Genomic DNA, 13,768 nt, shown 5'->3' with positions numbered 1-13,768 from the left:
TTGGGCAGGTAGACAGGCAGCTTCTGGGGCCATCAGGAATGGTAGCCATGACAGTTATGTAATCTGTATTATGCTATATTATAAGTATATGTTCAGCCAAAATGTACAACCCCTGCCAAAAAGTATGCAATCACCATTCTTGGAAAATGTTCATTCAGTTGTAGAAAAAAAAATGAATCCCAGACGTGCCTCAAAACTATTTTCATTTAACATTCCAACCTTCTGGCTTTAAGTGAAAAAGAGGAAGTGAAAACCGCGCTCAAAACCAAGCAGCACACACCAAAATCATACATATCGTGGGACCAGTGTTTAGGAATTAATTACAATGGTCCCACAATATTTATGATTTTGGCATGTGCTGCTTGGTTTCGAGTGCGGTATTCACTTCCTCTTTTTCATTTATTGGGCGTTAGTTACATCTTTATACCTGCTGCTTACCTGTTTAAAATATATTTCCACACACAATATTTTGGGAGTAAAAACACATTTAATACATAATACACAACCCCAGAGGAGGTTTTTCGCAATTATATATATATATATATATATATATATATATATATATATATATATATTTGGCACTACAATTTAGAAACACTTTTGTATCGTTTGTGCAGGTGGTTTAGTGATTAGCACTAATATATATATATATATATATATATCTTATGGCTTTAAGAAACACTTAAAAAAAAAAAAAAAGAAAGAAAACTGTAGTCAATTGCAACTGTTTTTGCAGAGGAAAGAAATATGGAATCAATCATTTCTGAGAAAAATATTATGGAAGCACCATGTACTTTTCAGTTCTAAAATAAACATCTGCATCAGAATACATCTGCTCATTAGTCTGCAGTTAAAAAAGAGTGCCTTGGTGAGCTGTTGCACCAATCTGATTAACATGCGTCATGGCTCCAACATGAGAGATGTCAGTTGAACAAAGGAGAGGATTATAAAACTTCTTCAAATAGGTAAAACATCATGGAATGTTGCAAACGATGTTGGTTGTTCCCAGTATGTTGTGTCTAAAATCTGGACCAAGTACAAATCAAATGGGAAGGTTGGTAAAGGGAAGCATACTGGTAGGCTAAGGAAGACATCAAAGCATCAAGATAGAAAATTTAAAGTAGTATGCCTTGAAAACAGAAAATGCACAACAAAACAAATGAGGAACAAATGGTCAGAAACTGAAATCAATGTCTGTTTCCGAACTGGAAGACATCACCTAAAGGAAATGGGATTTACATACAGAAAAGCCAAACGAAAAGCATCATTAACACCTAAACAGAAAAAAATAAAGTCATAGTGGGCTATAGAAAAGCAATCATGGACTGTGGAGGACTGGATAAAAGTGATATTCAGTGATGAATTACCAATCTACATTGGGCATGTTGATGATGCTGGAACTTTTGTTTGGTGCCGTTCCAATGAAATGTATGAAGACAGCTGCCTGATAAAACATGCAAATTTCCACAATCATTGATGATATGGGGTTGCATGTCAGGTAAAGGTACGGGGAGATGACAGTCATTAAATCTTCAATAAATGCACACGTTTATATCGAGATTTTGGACACTTTTCTTATTCCATCAATTCATCCAAAAAAGATATTTGGTGATGATGACATCATTTTTCAGGATAATATTGCATTTTGCTATAGGGCAAAAGTCGTGAAAACTGTCCTTTAAGAAAGACATATAATGTCAATGACATGGCCTGAAAATAGTCCAGACTTCAATCCAATTCAAAATCTATGGTGGAAATTAAAGAAAATTATCCATGACAAGGCTCCAACCTGCAAAGCTGATCTGGCAACTGCAATAAGAGAAAATTGAAGTTGGATTAATGAAGAATACTGGTGGTGCAACAAAGTACTCGTGGTGTACTGTAGTGTTTTTTTTCATGATTCCATAATAATTTTCTCAGAATTGAGTGATTCCATATTTTTGTCCTCTTCTTTATCTGCAAAAACAGTTGCAATTGACTAAATGTATTTATTTATTTTTAAGTGTTTCTTAAAGCCAGAATGTTGGAATGTTAAATGAAAATCATTTTAAGGTATATGTGTAAAAATGTTTTTTTTTTACACAATTAAACAATTGAATGAACATTTTCCAAGAGTGGTTAATCAATACTTTCTGCCCAGGGGTGTTGTAGAGTTGAGAAAGACTAGATCCTCTGTCAGCATTTAATTTCTGTCTGTGCCTCTGTTTTAGACATTTCTCTCTAAAGGAGCCCTGAATAAAAGTAAAAACAGAACTTCATTTATTTCTCCACTCTATTCTTCACTTTATCAAAAAACAAAAAAACAAAACAAAAACATTTTTGGCTTGACATTTACCTAATGAAAGTTGACTGTAAGGTATACAGTACAATGACAATAAAAAGACAATAATAAATCTGCCTGGTAATTAAAAATTAGAATGAACAAACACATGGAAAAGCAATTGTTGTTCCTCATACAGTCACTTACAATCTATCATCCATTCCTTTTCCTATATTGCGGAGGAAGCATACAATGACAATAGTTCTTAACCTCCGACAAAGGTATTTGTAGGCTTTCTACTCTCCTATTTTGGCTGGGGAGAGTCAGATTTTTTACTTTTCTTTAGTCTTGTATTCTTCACTCTATCAAAAAATGAAAATGCTTAATAAACAGCCAGGTAATAGGATTTAATGTATATAGTCATAGTAATGCTATGCATACATGGAGTGAGTTTCGTCTGGTTCTTGATGAACCAGCCAACATTTGCTACATGGATGGTCCTGTCCATATATCTCTGTTTGACATACATGAATTGAAAAATTAAAGGAGGCAGGCAGAAATTTTTTGGGCAAACAGAGCCTGCATTGACTTAGATAGAGGCACTCTTTGGGTACTATTTTGACAGCCAGTGGAGCGAGCTGTCAAAATACAACAGCCACGCCAAAAAGTTTGTCCATCTATGCTGTTTAGGAATCTGTTAGTCATGTAAAATGTGTATACGTATGGCCAGCTTTACTCTCTACATAGGGTATCTCTGTATAAAATTGATTTAAAAAGGATGGTTATATTTGTGTACTAATTTTAATTATGCCATTCTGTACGAACCCAAGAAAATGTACCTGTGAATAAAGTTATAACAGCACTATACTAGAGTTAATCAGTGGACTTGTACCAACAGCCTTTAAAAAATGGGTTACATTTGTGGAAAAGAAAATAGTTTCCAGCAGCATGGCCTGCAGCCTCCCAGAGCGGTCTTTAAGTTCTACTGTAAAAGTGTTGCACCAAGGACAAGAGTTTTAATTCAGCCCAATGTAAAGTCCTTCAAACTGCTCGCACTATTGGTGGCCAGCAACAGCTGGTGCGCACCCAAGCCTGATGAAAACAAAAACTGGGAGATTGCAGGCCTTGCAGCTGGGATCATTAGTATAGGTCATGGGTGCTCAATGTGTGGCCTTCCAGCTGTTGTGGAAGTACAAGTCCATATACATGTAGAAAGAAAGCGGCACTTCCAGTCTCAGGAAAGTAGAAACTTGAGTTTTATTTCTTCAAATCAAAAAGTCCAACATCGGCATGTAGCAAGACAAACAGGATTGCAGCAAACGCGTTTCACACCATGTGCTTATTCATTGAGCAATGGTGTGAAACGCGTTTGCTGTTATCCTGTTTGTCTTGCTACATGCCGATGTTGGACTTTTTGATTTGAAGAAATACAACTCAAGTTTCTACTTTCCTGAGACTGGAAGTGCCGCTTTCTTTCTACGTGCATATGGACTTCTTAGGTTGCGGACCTTGGTGAGCACCCAGTCTTGCAGGAATACTACAGTTTACTTGGGAATCCTACTGGCCCAACTGTCAGCCCTTTGAGTGGTAATTTGTTTCTTTGCTTCCGCGGAACTACCAGTTGCAAGGCTGACAGTTACATGCAAAGCATGATGGGAATTGTACTTCCGCAACAGCTGAAGGGCCACACATTGAGCACCCATGGTATAGGTAATCAATCATAGTGCCATTTTTTTTTTCAGAGACTGTGGGAACAATGCCAATGTGCTTATTCTTTATTGGAAACCAGAGCTATGAGAAAAACATAGGCTGCCATTGCTGTCTATTTTCTAGAAATTCTATTGCTTGGATGACTGTCAGCAATCCCAAAGCATATGCATGTTCTGGACCTAAAAGTTCTGATTTTAGAGCAACTTGTATTTTTTTTTTTTTTAAATAGGTTCCAAATAGCAGCCTTTGCATTTCTCTCTGCATAAATTTACATTGTATGACTAAAAAACTATAAAGCTAATTGTATCTGTGTAGTTCAAAAGCTATTCTATACTTGTGTATTTCTCTGCTAATGTGTCTGTCGGAAAGTGTCTGCATTTTAAGTGGTTGAACAGATAGCATGCTGGTTAGGATAAAGTAAAAACTCAGCAGGTATATTAGTGAGTTTTGAAGTGCTGAAAACGTTATGTTTATTAATGTTTAAAAGTGAATTTGCTTGCTTTCTATTAATACAAACAGATAACCAGCACGTCCTATGAAATGTCAAGTGAATGTGACATTTGGTGGTCTTAGAGTGTCGAAAAATTCTTAAAAGCTTAAAAATGTTGATACTTTATCAGCCCCACCTGTGACATTTAAGACTCTGCAATGTGTTAACTGCAGTGCCAGGGACCCTGCTAAATTACAAGTTCATTATTTAATTTATTTTTTTTTTTTGGAGGCTTGTATACACATCTCTGCCTATGTTATTTTGCCTACAGCCATTGTCCTTCTATAGGAAACATCATAACTACTGAAAGCACAATAGATTGCTATTATGGCACTACTACTATCTTGTACTGCTCGTATGACTCAAACTAGAAATTTTCCAACATGCCCAATTAATATTTTGTTTAAATTGGGTGTTCTTTTTCAGAAGTCAAATTGATGCTGTCCTTTTGTGAATTATAGTGGTTTTTGCAACTAATGAATTGAATGACCTGCTAAGATCGCTGATTAACTGAGAAAGTATGACCTTTAATAACCACATGCAACAGCATTGTCTGGACACCCATTTATAGTGATTGTAAAGTTTTGTTTAAAAAAATAAATAAATAACAAAGATCATACTTACTTGCTCTGTACAGTTGGTTTTGCACAGGGCAGCCCAGATCCTCCTCTTCTTGGGTCCCTCGTTCCTGTTCCTGGCCCCTTCCACATATTGAGTGCCCCCACATTTGGGCTGGTTCTGTCCCTATAGTTGCTAGGTCCACACTACAACGTCCGTTGTCTGAGGGGGGTCTGGCGTTGCCAAATTTTAAGAAATAATTTTGGGCAGCTGTCTTGGTGTCGGTGCAGTGGTGGTTTGTACAGGATCAAACCAATCCTGCAGTAAACCTAGAAGTGGCAAAACGTGGGTTCTATTCAGAACTTAGCAACCTGGACTATAGGGGGCCTAGGCACAACCCACAGGCTACCACCTCTATGAAAACCACGGCATTGGTATGGAGACAGGTCTCAGGGTCTATCGCAGAGTCGCAAACATTCTCTCTCTACACCCCCCCTATGGGGCAATCTACTATTACCTCACCTGCGGACTGTGCCTGACCCACAGGACTGGGCTCGACATGGAGTTAGGACTCTGCGAGATTTAATGCCTGATGATCATCTACTCCCTTTTGCTGAGTTGAAAAGATAGTTCCTGCTTCCTCCCTGAATGTACCTCAGCTTCTTGCAGATTCGGCATGCTGTTTGTGCGCAGTTTTCTGACTCCATCATTCTTGCACCACACTCCATTGAGCGCTTTCTATAGCCCATAATATAGATAAGACGCTATCCTCCATCTATCTTAGGCTCACTTGTGCGGGTAATACTGGTGCAAAATGGGCTTTTCAGGCTTAGCAATGAGATGTGTCCAGCCTGACTGACGAGGACTGTACTGAGAGTCTCTGCAAGAAAACGGTTTATACAGGTAAAATACCTCCACAGAGTATATTACACACCGCAAAAACTGTCAGTTATCTACCATAACTCAGATGACCTATACCCCCGCTGTCGTAGGGAGGTAGGAAACTTCATTAACATGGTATGGTCATGTCGATCTCTTCAAACCTTTTGGTGGGCAGAGGTTGCTGACATTATTACGATCAGCGGGATATCATTGATCCCCTTATTCTTTTACTGTGGATGACCGACATCTTGCCTACTAATACGCACACTAAACTGTTTATATTTTATGCAACTTACTACGCGAGGAAAGCTATATTGTCTAGCTGGAAGGCGCCTGCCTCTCCCACCAATTCTGCATGGAAAGCAATGGTAAATACCAATTTACCAATTCATAAACTGACATATGTGGGCCGCAACTTCCCAAAGAAGTACAAAATTTGGTCCGCCTGGGTGGAGGATAGACGTCTTACAGTGTAGTCCCATGATGTAATTATTTGTCACTCCCCCTACGCCCCTTTCCCCCACTTTCTCCCCCCTCATGCCGCTTTCCCCCCACTCCCCCCCCCCTTCTTTCTTTTTTTTTTCTCTCTCCTCTCCTGTTTCTGATCTGGTATGATGTTGTATTATATCGCTTACATCAAGTTTCTGACTCGGCTGAGTTGATGTATGTTTCTATTTTGAAGGCGACCTACCCTGAAGCAGACTATGTTATCTCAATGCATATCTCTGACCACCCTTATCCCATTTATATAATGTATCCCTGGAAGATGTATATTTCTCTTTTGTGATCTCTGTTACTATGCACATGCACATTAAAGTTTAAAATCCATAAACATTCCTTCTTTTAAAATTAACCCCTATGTATAAGTGAAATGATGGCCCTTCTCATGTTATTCCTAATAAGATGGACCTTCCTCCCCCATAAAAATAAAAAAGTACATGCAGCTCTACATACTAAAAATGAAAATATAATTACATGGTATGTTCATAAGAGTATTTTGCTAAAAAATGAACCTACTACCCTGTTTGATTTTTTTTTTTATATATACAAATTGACAAATAGATAAAATGTTTAAAAAATGTTTGGTTATTTTTATGCATAATTTAACATTATTAAATTAGTGTATATTTACACACTGCATTGCAATGTCAAAGTGGAAGTCTGCCAGTTTCTGGCTTTCTGTGTGAGGCTCAACAACTGCAGCCTGCAAGTTTGTTTGTAAAAAACAAACCTCACATGATCATCACAATTGACTGTCATCAAAAGATGAAGAACCCTGCTGACTGGTTCCTGATCATTAATGACCAACAGCTGTCAGTGACAGTGTAGTCGCAGAATGAATTCTCACTCCCAGTTCTACAATGGAACATTGATTAATGATCTCTCCGCATGGAGAACAATGATATACAGATTGTGGTTGTTGTTGAGCTTTGCTTTTTTTGACCTGATTGTGGTGATTTCCCAATACCTCTTGTGTGGCCTTTAGAACGGGAACTAAAGAGAATACTGGGTTATACAAAGCAATTATAGCATGACACGTGTAGTATAGATACCTACAAGCATTATCCAACCTGCTAAGTCATCCCCACCAAACACCACTTATACTATAAAAGACACAACAACTTTTTGGAGTAAAATGGCCATCGCAGACTTTTATTACAAAACAGCAATTTCAAATAAATAACATAACATTCTTTATAACTGAAACTGAGAAATTAAACTTGGTGGTCTTTGAGGGTAACAACACAGCAACTATTCACTGCAAAAAACGTTGCTTCCACTTCAGCCCGTAGCCGCACCACACCGTCTCAGAGACAAACCTCATTATTCGCAGTGACCTCCATTTTACAGATTCCAAGTTAACCCCTTGTAAACAGGAATGTACCCGAGAACCCTATACCACCAATGGGTCCTGACCATTCTTAATCAAGAATTCTCCCCTCCTCCAAAGACCCACCACTGTCAGGCTGCCATGACAACCACAATAGCAAGGCATAACCACAAGGCGGGCGGGTGGGAAGCTTCTTCCTTCGTGCCTGATCCCGAATGGCCCCTTCACCACACCTACCTCCTTCTGAACTCCCTGTGTCCCCAGTCACAGGTCCCTGTCCTATAAGGCTGGCCCCTTTTACACTACCCAAAACTATTAACCCTTTCCTGTCTTCCTTATAACCACCTGTCACGCCGTTCCTCCGCTTATTTTTATTTTTTTATTTTTTGCTCTGGGACTCACTTTTTTTAGCAGGCTGGGAAAGTGGGAAATTTTCTGTCCGTTTTTTTTTTTTTTTTTATGAATCTTGATTAGGAGGAATTGTTTTCCTTACTGTGTGGTCACAGGGCAGGAAGTAAGGTGGAAACACAGACAAAAAAAATAGAGGTTCTAACCTTTACCTATGTAATACATAATGCATGGCGAAAAATAAAATACATTGTATTTGGCGTTAAACACACTTCTGTGCTTCTTGCATGTGAGAGCCTGGGAAACGTACTACTTCCATTTCCAATATTTTTTTTTTAGCTGGCGTTGTACCTTTTAAAGTCACAAAACCTTCCTTTTTCCTTTCGTCAGTCTAGGTACTTAGTATGTTTTCTGTTCAGCCATTCAGTAAAGCAAGGTGAAAATGAAATATTGTAGCTTAAGCCTAGCAACCCGATGACATTTTCACAATTCACAGCTGTTTTCCAGGGTTAAAATTCAGAAAGTGATGAATTGTGTGTAATTTAGACATTTGATAAAAGAAAAAATAAGATATAAGGTAATACTTCTTTGTAAAAGTGATTCATGAGTTTGCAGGAGGGAAATCATCCAGTGTTACTATTTTTCTACTTTGTTTTCACTTTAATGCTAGAGATTAATTGACTGTCCTAGGTCACTAAACCAACTTCATTGCCTGAGCTGGCACAATAAAGAAGATGTCCTGAATCCTAGCCTTAAACCTTGCAGACCCTTGGATGATGGATTGTCTCATTACTAGAATGTATTGGGGCTACCACTTGAGAATCTTGTGAAACATTGTCCTTATGACTGAAAGCACCAACTCTCTGTCTCTGCACTGTGGGTTGGAGATCCCACCAGATACACTTCACGAACGCCATTAATCTCTGGCTTGTCAACCCAGATCTGTACTGTTCTACATGTAGACAGCTGTAAACATCTGTTGAACTAATTAGTGTCCATTCTGTAGCACTGGTGAGGAAGTGATGGAGGTCAGCAGATTTTTTGTGTTGCCTGTGACATTAAGTATTTATAGGAAAATGTAGAGTAAATGTATAATGGATTTCAAATTCTTTTTCATGAGAATGGAATTTTAAAAATAAAAAAATAAAAAAAACTTGTGTATAACAATGACATGTGATGCTGGAATCCATGGCAATTGCTAAAATTAATAGTTAAAAAAAAAAAATTACAAATGTCTGGGTCTTTTGCCTAGACCAACCAAACTTATTACCTATGCGCTGCCACGACATGCAAAATAAATAGGTTCCGCTATACAACTGCTGCAATTACCAAAGTGTGTGTTCAGCACCAAATGAAAAAAAGTCCCCCCCTGTTTTTTTAATCGGAAACTCCCATGAAATAACTATTCCTGACATCATAAATGTATTGCAATAATCATGAATGAGTTAGGTAAGGTCTTCTTTTTAAGCCTGATAGGCCACTGTGATTCTAGAACAGACTGTGTCTAGGCATGGACACATGTGAGGAATATCTCCACTGCCTATAATTAAAATGATAACCTTAAGATACATTTTTAAACTCATTTGCTTTGTTATTAAATTGTGTTAAAGAATCAATGTTAGATGGTCAAAGTTCAGATTTTAAAGTGTTACTAAATCCACACCAGTAACATCTGTAATCTGTATATGCAGTGAAGCATGATTGTTCTAGTCACTGTGGAACCTAGGGGGTTAATCCTCTGCAATGTGTAAAAAGGCTGTTTGATCGTGTCTTCTCCTAAGCCCCCCACTGTCCCCAATTTGTCTGCTAATTAAAGAGGGCCTTGGGAGCAATCTGCACATGCTCAGTTTGGTGTGTATTGCAAGAGAATTGTTTTTTTTTTTTCTTGGGAGGGTGCATGTGATCAGCACAGAGCCAATCAGCACTGTCCAGAGAGAGGGTCAGGGGTCCTGAAGCCTTATAGGATAGCCAGAGGAGAATGAAAACTCCTCCTACAAGCTTTAACCAGACACTGATAGAAGTCACATGATCGCTGAAATTGCTGATGAGTAAAGCTTTTTAGCAGTTTATATTTACTAAAACTATTGCATGTTCATGTTCTGTGTACTGTGGAAGACCAGATCTAGTGAAAGCAGGCTCCTGGGTTTAGTAACACTTTAAGTGTTGGTCCACTTTATTGGAAACCTGTACCCAAAATACTTATGGGATGGCAAGCATCATATTATAACCTAATAATTATCTTACACCAGACAGCTTTCTTGGATAATAACTTGGCCACGGCCTTTATTTATTGGTTTATAAATTACTTAACTCATTAATCAATCAATAAATTTTCACTTTTTTATTATCATAACTTTGCAATACATCACACAACTACCCAGCTTTGGCGCTCGGGTTACCACTTAACCATATAAAGACACCTCCAATACTTTGTCCCCCTTTTTGAAAAGGTGACCCTACCACATAAATTTATAAGGCCGTGACTTAATATTTATTCACTATTATACATATAATGGGCGGGTGGGCGGGAAGCTCCGTTCCGGCTGCTCTTCTGAGGCGACTGATTCCGCGCCCACGCAACCACACCTATATATAGCCTGCCTCGTTTCTAGAAGCTTCGGTCACCTGACCTTCCGCAGGCAGCTATTTTAACCAATCCTAATCCTCTAAACTCGTATCTCCCGCCTAACGCTCTGTACCCGGGGAAACTAGAAACTGCCCCTCTGCAGTAGAAAAAAAAGTAGGAAAATGGGGTCCTTGAAACCCCCTTTCCCTTTTTCCATTCATGGGATGGCAAGCATCATATTATAACCTAATAATTAACTTACACCAGACAGCTTTCTTGGATAATAACTTGGCCACGGCCTTTATTTATTGGTTTATAAATTACTTAACTCATTAATCAATCAATAAATTTTCACTTTTTTATTATCATAACTTTGCAATACATCACACAACTACCCAGCTTTGGCGCTCGGGTTACCACTTAACCATATAAAGACACCTCCACTAAGTCAGGAGGAACTAACCTCCTGACTACCCCACCAGCCCGCGGCCAGTTCTATTGCTGTCTGGAATCCTAAATTCATTATATCCCAACCTATATCCGAAAGATGTATCCCATCCTTCCAATACAAGCCGGGAATACCCCCCTCCAAATCTATGTGTCTAAATGATATGCCATAACCTAAACTCATAAATTTCTCTACTCTATGATTAGTCCTTCTCCTCATTTTCTCAAACACCTTTCCAACTTTATCTTGCAACCAAATAAGTCGAGGGATGATCTCGGAAAATACTATAACCGTACCTTGAGAAAAAGCCTTCCATTTTTTGATAACAAAACATATTTTAAAGAAAAGTTTAACTGTTTTTATTTTCCCAATGTCATTACCTCCTAGGTGGATTAATAGTATATCCGGTAATGGCCAATCATAACTCAGCCTACCTAGTTCGGTCATCAGATTGTCCCAGATCATCCCACCTTTACCACACCAATATAATTCAAATAAACTTGGGTCCAGATCCAGATTAGTTCCATAAATTCTTTCTGCCGCTCTTTTGTGGGCCCATCGAACATACGAGTGCCCAACGATCCAAACTATTAACTTCTTACCTAGAATTAGAATGTACATAGTTAGATCTGACATATCTCTGATAGACATTTGACTTCCACCTGCCAATTTTCTTTATACTATCACCTCCCAAACCTAGGCTCGCCGCAGCCGTGGCTGCCCCAATCCTAAATGAGTGGCAAGATAAGCCTTTATTGCACAGCCCTAAGACAGCCAAAATTTTATCGAATATTCTTCGAAATTGAAAACCCGTCAGGGGCGACAGATCTCTATGAATAAAGAGCCATGACCCCTTCTCCGGCCTCACTTTTAAATACGTCTTTAATGTTTTTAACGGACATATAGAGTCCACTGTACATTTTCCTAATAATATCCATGTCCCTTTGCCCGACTGGTCTGTCTTAGACTTGCGCAAAAATATTTTTAATTTATCCTTGTCAAAAACCACATCTTCAATTAACAAACCACCTTCATCGCTTTTTGATCTAGGAACCAATTCTGATATTCGTAAGGCTGCAAAAAAACAAATAGAAAACACTGCTCTCAACAATTTAACCTCATATTCAGAAAAACATGCTCTATCAGCATATTTACAAATATCTATTAGGTTATTCACCGAGATTGGACTTTGATAATTTATCTTAGTTTGTTTCTTTTTGTATCCTTTTAAAACTTGTTGTACTGAAAAGAAGGATAACATAGACTGGTAACCTTTCAATTTCATAAAATATGATACTCCATATAACGTTTTGTTTACATGTGACCAAGACCATTTCTTTTGAAGCAAAGATTCAAGAAAACATAATACTAATCTCTCTGAAATTGTCATTCGTCCATTATTGGCCTCTTGTAAAAATGACAACCACAGTGACCAGGAGCTGCAGTAGCTTTTCCACGTTGAATACGCCAGGGAGTTACGAATATTCTCTTGCACTAAACTAAGTCCCATAGATGCCCAGGACATTTCATACCCTCTTTGTTGGCTTCCGGCACCAGTTCGAAGAATTTGCTCATCTGTAAACGTGAGAGAGCGTCAGCAATAACATTGAGTTTTCCTGGAATATAACGAGCCTTTAGCCAAATGTTATATAACAGGCACCTGGAAACTAAATAACGAATCATGGAAATGACAGGTTGTGATCTAGAATTTAAACAGTTTATTGCGAATAATACTCCCTTATTATCCGTACTCAATAGAATTCTCCTGTTCTGAAACTTCCATCCCCAAATCTCCACCGCCACTATAACTGGGAATATTTCCAACAGTACAATATTTTGTAACAGACCTTTAACCTTCCATCTTTCTGGCCATCTCTCCGCACACCACTCATTTCTCCAAATGGCCGAGAACCCGATAGAACCTGCTGCATCCGTGAATAAACAAAATTGTGAATCTGTAATGAATTCTTCCTGAATCATTGTTCTACCATTAAACGTTTGCAAAAATTGTGTCCATATCAGCATATCCTCACGAATATCTTGCGTTAGCCTAATATGCGAAAAAGGACTCTTCAATCCTGACATTTTAAGATACATACGCCTTGAGTATATTCTTCCAACTGGCAGGATTCTAGTCGCAAAGGCCAGATTACCCAAAAGCTTTTGTAGTTCCTTCAACAAAACTTTCTTCTTCCTAATCAATACTAAGATAAGATTGTAAATCTTATCTAACTTGTCCTTAGGTAATTTAAATTCCATGCTGTTTGAATCTATCAAAATTCCCAAAAATTCTAATTTTTGAGAAGGAGGTACCGTTTTTCCTTCAGCTAGCGGGATATTAAACTGGGAACATATATCTCTGAAAGTGTTTAATAGCTGTAAGCATTCGCTAGAATTCTTAGGACCCAAGAATAAAAAATCGTCCAAATAGTGAATTGTATATTTGGAACCCGATTTTTCCTTCAGCACCCATTCCAGAAAAGTGGCGAATGCCTCAAAATATGCACACGATAATGAGCATCCCATAGGTAGAAACATGTCGAAATAAAATTTTCCTTTAAACATGAAACCTAGTGAGTTGAAACAACTCGGGTGAATGGGTAACAACCTAAATGCCGACAAAATATCAGCTTTACTCATCAGTGCCCCTTCGCCCAGCTCCCTCAACAAAACCA

General features: G+C 38.3%; 1 protein-coding gene across 3 annotated transcripts in view; it reads left to right on the top strand.

The window, feature by feature from the left end:
• Window positions 1-13,768, top strand: part of GRID1 (glutamate ionotropic receptor delta type subunit 1) — a 1,530,549-nt gene that overhangs the window by 413,554 nt on the left and 1,103,227 nt on the right. The gene's annotated exons all lie outside the window — the stretch shown is intronic.

The sequence above is a fragment of the Pelophylax lessonae genome (assembly GCF_965119305.1).
Source record: "Pelophylax lessonae genome assembly, chromosome: 9".
NCBI lineage: Eukaryota > Metazoa > Chordata > Amphibia > Anura > Ranidae > Pelophylax > Pelophylax lessonae.
This window is presented reverse-complemented; position numbering and strand designations above follow the sequence as displayed.